The 7,242-nt window shown below is 33.4% G+C and overlaps 1 long non-coding RNA gene and 1 other non-coding gene across 2 annotated transcripts; one reads left to right on the top strand and one right to left on the bottom strand.

Moving 5' to 3' along the window:
- Positions 1-582: 582 nt before the first annotated feature.
- Positions 583-4,825, bottom strand: LOC124890283. The gene is made up of 3 exons (XR_007049090.1): positions 4,060-4,825; positions 2,915-2,958; positions 583-2,441 (listed from the first exon to the last, which is right to left on the bottom strand). It is a non-coding gene; the product is annotated as an uncharacterized LOC124890283 (long non-coding RNA).
- A 2,092-nt stretch (positions 4,826-6,917) lies between these two features.
- TRNAA-UGC lies at positions 6,918-6,990 on the top strand. Its single transcript has one exon. It is a non-coding gene; the product is annotated as a tRNA-Ala (tRNA).
- Positions 6,991-7,242: the final 252 nt, after the last annotated feature.

The following is a 7,242-nucleotide window of genomic DNA, read 5'->3' as shown; positions in this document are numbered from 1 at the left end:
TTTAAGTATAAATAATAAAATCATTCCTTTGGTAAAATTGGTCCTAAAACATCTTTTCACTTTCATAGAAACATGACACATTTTCATTGGTGACCTATTTATACAAAAATTATTAACATGTAGGTCTGTCACATTAAGTTGTGACTGCACATTGAGGATGGTGATTATCCGTAACACCAAAATGAAAAAAGTTTGTTGGTGCAGCCGATTGTATAACGTTGGTGCAAGCGAGCAGAATCTAGTTGTATATGAGCCGGTAGAGGCAATCAAAATCAATTGTACCCAAAAGTTGAGTGCAACCAAGTTTACTCAAGTGGTGTGGCATGTACACCACTTGAGTAAACCTGGTTGCACTCAACTTTGGGCACCTGCCACCTGTAGAGATAATTTAAGCAGGCGAAGGAAAATATAGTGTCCTATTTTCTATTAAGAAGATGTAATAAGGGAAAGCAGTAATAAAGGGGTGCTTTGTTTACCTGTTGAGTCTGAGAGGCTACGAAAAAGGGAGGCAAAAATAATTTTGATTGTAATTTACCGCATATTTGAGATTGAGAAGCTATAAATATTGGAGGTAAAACATAAGTCTTTGTAAGTATACATATCTCAAATAAATTTTACCCGAGTAGCTTAACTTAAAAGAAGCTGTGGGAATGGCTTAGAATCTCTATTTTAGACATGCATATTTTGCATATCTGTACAGAATTTGTCAGTTGTTTTCACAAGTTATTTAATGTAAATGTTCCCGAGTAACTATAGAGCTCAGGTAAAGGCCAAGTAGAGTACAATAATAAACAAAAGATGGAAGCTATTGTTACCTTTAAGTTTTTTTCGTTGGAGTGGGCGGTTTGACTTTCTGCCTCTTACCTGTTTCTCATGAGCCATTGGTGACGGTGATGGTCTAAAAATTGGGTTTCTGTTTCAGTAAAGGATGCAACAGCTAGCATACCAGGTGTTTGGTCGGGAAACCTGAAGATCTGCTTTTGCAGCTGGAGTCTAAACGGTTTATGAGCAAACTCTTGATTTGTACGGACAATAGATAACGGTTCTTTCTGAGTGAAAAGGGCCAAAAATGAGACAGTGAGTAGCAGTTGGCGTAATGTGGTATTTTTGCTTACTGGTATTTTAGGATACTACGAAGATGAGTTTTTCCTGCTTTTACCACTATGTGTTTGTGTACCTGCACAGCCGCACTTTCATATATTTGTTCGGCAGTGAGGGACAACATTGTTTCTGCCACCGTTTATAAGACTATTGCGGTAATTGTATTGCTGGCGTAATGTTACGTTCGAAGTGGCACCTGCGATTCAAATAGAAGCAAACCAAAATGTGTAGTAGATTTTTAAAGTGAAAGGTAAAAGTAGCAGTATGGAAACTTTCAGCCATTTGGACATTGACGTACTGAATTTACTTCACTATGATTAGTATCACAAGGGAAAGAGTAGCCCCCAAAAAGTTACAGCCATCTACACACGCAGATAGCGATAGCAAATCTATTTGACTTATTACTATCATCATGAAGAATGCAGAACAAGGGGAAGTTGGACCTAAGGGTATGGGTTTGACAGGACACAATAGCCTTGATTCAAATCCTGGATATGTAACTAAAACAATACTCCCTCCATTTCACAATAAGTTAATTGTTGGATTTTGGCACACATAGTTAAGAAAAAAAAGCAAACACATAAATTTACCATGTTTTTCCATTTTTACCCTCTTCAAAAAGTAAAGACACGTGATACATCACTCCCAATGCACATTTAATGGAGGGTAAATTTGGAAAAAATTTCAACATTTACCTTGAACTGTGAACCATTCACTTATTTTGAAACACTAAAATTGCTCCAACAATTCACTTATTGTGAAACGGAGGGAGTAGTATGTACGTACAAAAGTCAATGTTAGAATGCAATATCGAATGGTCACTTTTTAGTGGCCTGGAAAATGGCTAATGTATATCGAATGGTCACTGTTTCGTGGCTTTTATTTCCAAAAGTAATACTCCAAAGCTAAAGATGTCTTGACTGAGAATTTCCCTCCCCGTTGCATATTCTGGTGCATTATTCCACTGCAATACCAATACAAGAATTACAAGACCTTTTAATAAGCTAAGCTTTGTGTCATCTTACATTTTATTCATCTGCTCACAATATACAGAGAAAAAAAGAGGCTACAGATTCAGTTCTGGGGTTCGTGATCCAACCACTGGATTCGAATAGACTTAATAAGTTGTCAAAATAGGTAGTGACATGATGCACAATAACTCAAGAGCTAAATATAAATGATCAAAATGAACTTTGCCATTAAATATAAGGCATCAGGGAAGTTTGGTTTGGCATGGTCTTCTTTCGATGTTACCTCTGTTGCATTTCTTTTGCTTTTGTTTTAGGCAACACATGCACTTAACAGCTTCGGCCAAAGTGCATCAGATTTTATCTCAATAACTGCAGAGAAGAATAAAAATATCATTGACATCACGCGGACAATGGTAGTTCCAGAAGAGCTATAAACCATAAACACTCTACAAAAGAAAATAATGACTACTAAATCAACTTGGGTTGATGAGGTCCGGGACTTAGGTTAACCATGGTGTTCGGGCCAGCTTGCAGACGAACTCTCCTAGGTATCTGTTATCTCCCACCATCACAAGGTATAGAGTAACTTTGTCCATCCCGGATTGGACAGATGGACAGATGGTTAAACCTCCTCACACACACACAGAGGAACAAAACAAATCATGATCCTTACACTGATCAAGTCTCCAGCTAGCATTATTTTAATAAGTCAATTAGTAGAAGACATCCAACGATGATCTTCTTTTTATTAGAGCTAAACAAGCCACAAATCCTATAAATTCCTATAACTACCAGAAATTAAAACCAAATATGTATGGAAAAGAGCAAATAACCTCTCGTACCTAGGAATGTGATCACCGTATAGTACAATGGCAACCTGTTGTTCCTGTAGTCAATTACAGTAGAGAAAGGTTTAGATATGCAAACAGAATTTATAGAAAAGAAAGTTAGAATTTTCAGCCGTTGCTGCCTTTATGGGGCCTCAAAAAAGTTTATAAAGTAGTCGCAGGTAATAATTATTTTTCAAACATCTTGAGTATCAACACCATACAATGAAATAGCAGGCGTATGCATAATCAATCAACTTCCGAAGTTCAAACGAAGAACAAGTTTGACAAGAATGGTTAGCAGCAGAATTTACAGAGACGAAGCCTTGTCGCAGAATGTTCTATTCGACGTCGTTTTAAAAGTGTTGCCTTTTTCAGCTGGCATTTTCCTGTAAGCGACATGGCATCTAAAAATTTTTTGATGAAAGACATAAATTTTATCTGCTTGACTGCTCAATTTGGATTGCGCCCATCTTTTTTTTGACATCTGATTGTCGAGTCTTTCATAAAATCCTTTTATTAAAGTCGATTTTTTGTACTCTTAATGTTTTATTTGTTCTTAAAGCACACATGTATTATTTAGAATATCATGGAATATAAGGCACTACTATTTGGTGCTATAACTAAACACAAAGAACCAAAAAAGGTCGAGATCTTATCAGTAGGAGCCAAAAGTATTTTTCAGATTTCTACGACACGACCACAAAAGCCTGTGAAATCCAAAATGACCACCATTATATTCAAACAGAATAAACTATGAATGACTGAAATTCTACAAGGTTGATTTATAAATTTCACATTACAGAGGTGAAAATAAAATCAACATAATATACTAAATTACATAATATACTAAATTAGAATGAAGAGAGAATAAAATTAAAGGAAACACAAAATCAGATAAAAAGTTGAAAATTATTGACATGCATGTACAAATTCAGCCACAAATTAGCGGTTGAAGATGCAAATCTTATTTCAAAAGAGGAGAAACAGGATAAAATTATCAAATTTCAACTGTGTTAAATTAAATTCAACCATTTCTCACAAGCCATAACCACCGCATACAACAGACAGAGCAATCCAACAAAATTAGTGTAGATTAAATTGGAAAATATAATTTTCAAACACAACATAATTACTCAATGTCAATATTCAGCTCTGACCTTCAAAATTTTCCCATGTAATGACTTCAAGAAGTTATTCAAGTGTACCATAGCCACTTCAAAATTACGAAAACAGGACCACCGATTTAACAAAAAAAAATGTACACAATAAGGAAAATTCGAAAGTGGAAGTGGGATCGAAAATTAAATCTCAAAACTTAGCTTGAGCATGCAGCAGAGACTGGTTGGTAAAGAAGGAAGAAACTGCTTCTTTGTTTAGGCAGAATTAATTTTTTTAACAGATTTGATATAAGCAATGAAGTTAGAAATGTGTGGAAAGAGATTTGATTTGTGATATTTGATTTCGTTTTTTCAAAACTAAAAGAAACTAAGTATCTGTAACAAAACCTCCAACCCAGTTGAATGAGAACTAAGGAATAGATGATGGAAGATTCTGGAGTTTTTGGTTTCTTCTTTGAGAATGAGAAATGCTCCCGGAGTCAGGGAAAATATCTAGTATATCAATTTACCATTTTGCCCTTACAAATTGAGTTTAATACCAGTCTTGCCCTTGGTCCTCCCTTCTTTGCCTTTTCTATATAGTAGTAATAGTAATATATATATATATATATATATATATACTAGTGTGGTTGGCTCAAAGACTGCACCAGAATGAAGTGTACAGTATCAACACTCAAAACTTCCAAATGCAGTTGCGTCATATAAGTTTCGCTGATCTTACATAATGAACACTGAAACTGTAGTAAATGAGATAAATTTTAAGCATACATGTCCATAAAGTGATTTGGAGGAAAACTAACATAAAGGATAATTCTATTAAAAAGTTTCTATTTTTTAGTTAAAGGACAGTTCTCTGTTCTATACTAAAGATAGGTTGCTCAAATGGGACATTAATATAGATTAGTCTTGTTCATTATGTGAAGTAGCTGCAGAGAATATGTGTCACTTGTTTTCCAACTATTCGTATTTTCAAATTACTGATGCAAAATATTTTTATGTGGAGTGTTATTACCAGTAGTATTTCTAGTAATTACAATTGTACTTTGACACCTTCTAAGGCAAGAAGTTCGGCTCGTGCTGGGGAGATGCCTAAATAATAATCGACATACACTGTACCAATTTTTGCTATTAGAAGGTTTTATCTTAGGATTATTAATGATAATTGTATTCACAGAAAATGGGCTTTGATAAAGAAATTTCTTAGAAGATAAGTCAATAAACAAACCAAACGATGATAACACAAAATAACTTATTGTCTGATGCTTTTTCGACACATAATCGTTGCTCAGACGAAGAAATTGCTGCTAGATCCTTTAGCGACATTGGATCCAATTAGCATGAAGAACTCTGTTATCCAGTAATCAATATTTTCCATCATACCAAACACACCCTAAGTTCAAGTTGAGATGAATAAGAATTTTCAGTCATTCTCGTTCTCTTAGTGTAGCTCTATTAGTACTCAAATACACAAAAATGTATCAATAAGGCATAGCTTTTGACACATATATGTAATAGAAACGGCCACAACACATAAATTTTACATGAATGTTCTGATAACTAAGAAGGTTAAGAAAACTCCAAATTTCAGTAATTTTCAGGTTTGAGGATTGTTAGGAACTTTGATTCAGTAATACAACAACAAACAAGGAACTTGCCAGAATTATCAAACGGAGCTAAGAACTTGATAATTTCGAACGAATAATTTTCCCAAAGTACAAAAGAACTTTACAATCCCAAAATTCTCAATAACTTGACTAATAAAGAAGAATTAACCGATATGTAAATTATTTGATTGCATATTCAAACAACAATTAGCACCTCATGATTCAAGATTTAAAATTTAAAAACAAACAATTTTTAATCATCAATTTACGCCAAAACAAAAAACTTACCTCAGCAAGATGAACAAAATTGATAAGGAAAATATAACTTCAAAGCTCTGAAAGAAGAACTAACCATCGATCTATTTGGAGCTTTATAGAGAGTAAATCACCGACTTTTTTATGATAAATTAATGAGTCATGCTTACTTATGACTTATTTCTGATTCATAGTGATGAGTCATGCTAGTAAGTACAAGATATTTCAGATTTACAGTGATGAATCATGCTAGAAAGTACAAGATAAGATAAAAATAAAAATACATATTTGTGATGATCTTTGAAAAAAATTTGTATACTGTAAAATGGTAGGCTTTCAGAAGGAAGATTTCGGAAAGAAGGGTGAATAACGTAGAAAATTCTTTAAATTAAAATAATATTTTAATATCAAAAGTTCTATAGATTAAATTAAAAAATAAAAAAGAAAACAAAAAACAGTGCACGTGATTGGAATTCACGGGGCTCACAATTAATTGTAAATATGTAGAGTGTCTTCGTGGGGCCCACAACTAATGCGCATATTTGGTGTGAGGACGACCAAACTTGGTCATCCTCCCTTATAATATGTAGTAATATATATATTATATCCTTGTGCAAGAATAGAGTGCGGTTGAGCAAGACAAGGGATAAAAGAAGTCTAATAAACTAATGCACCCAGAAGATGTCAATTTTAAAATACAATATAAATTTTATATCAAAATTAAAATATAAATTTTATATCAAGTTTAATCAATATAGGAGGATGGCTAGGACTATAACTTTCTAGTTTAGCTACACAATAAATCAACCAAAAACTTGAAAACACTTTTGTGGGATAAAATTTAGAATTAGCTTCATTCCATGTTTGGTCTGAGGTAGTAGCTAATTTTGAGATTACTTTATCTCATTAGTTAATGATGGAATTATTATCTTATATAGACGGTTGGGAAAAAATTGTAATATCAGATATGCTTAGTTATTCCATGAGGCATAATATCTTAACATATATATAATTTATCTACCACACATATGACCAATTGGGGATGTAGCTCAAATGGTAGAGCGCTCGCTTTGCATGCGAGAGGCACGGGGTTCGATCCCCCGCATCTCCACTACTGTTTTTGCTAAATTATTTTTCCATAATTTAATCTAATCTACATTCCTTTTTGCTAAATTATTTTTCCATAATTTAATCTAATCTACATTCCTTTTCATATAATTAACTTAATGCAAATCAATATTCGTTTTACTGTTTGTTCTGTTTTCAATTTCTTTCGAAAATAAATTTTGCTACAATGAAAAGAAGTAATTTATTTTCTTATGCAATGTTTAGTTTGGTGCATTACAAATAGCATCAATTACAT

Source organism: Capsicum annuum, unplaced genomic scaffold (assembly GCF_002878395.1).
Source record: "Capsicum annuum cultivar UCD-10X-F1 unplaced genomic scaffold, UCD10Xv1.1 ctg1490, whole genome shotgun sequence".
Taxonomy (NCBI): Eukaryota; Viridiplantae; Streptophyta; class Magnoliopsida; order Solanales; family Solanaceae; genus Capsicum; species Capsicum annuum.
This window is presented reverse-complemented; position numbering and strand designations above follow the sequence as displayed.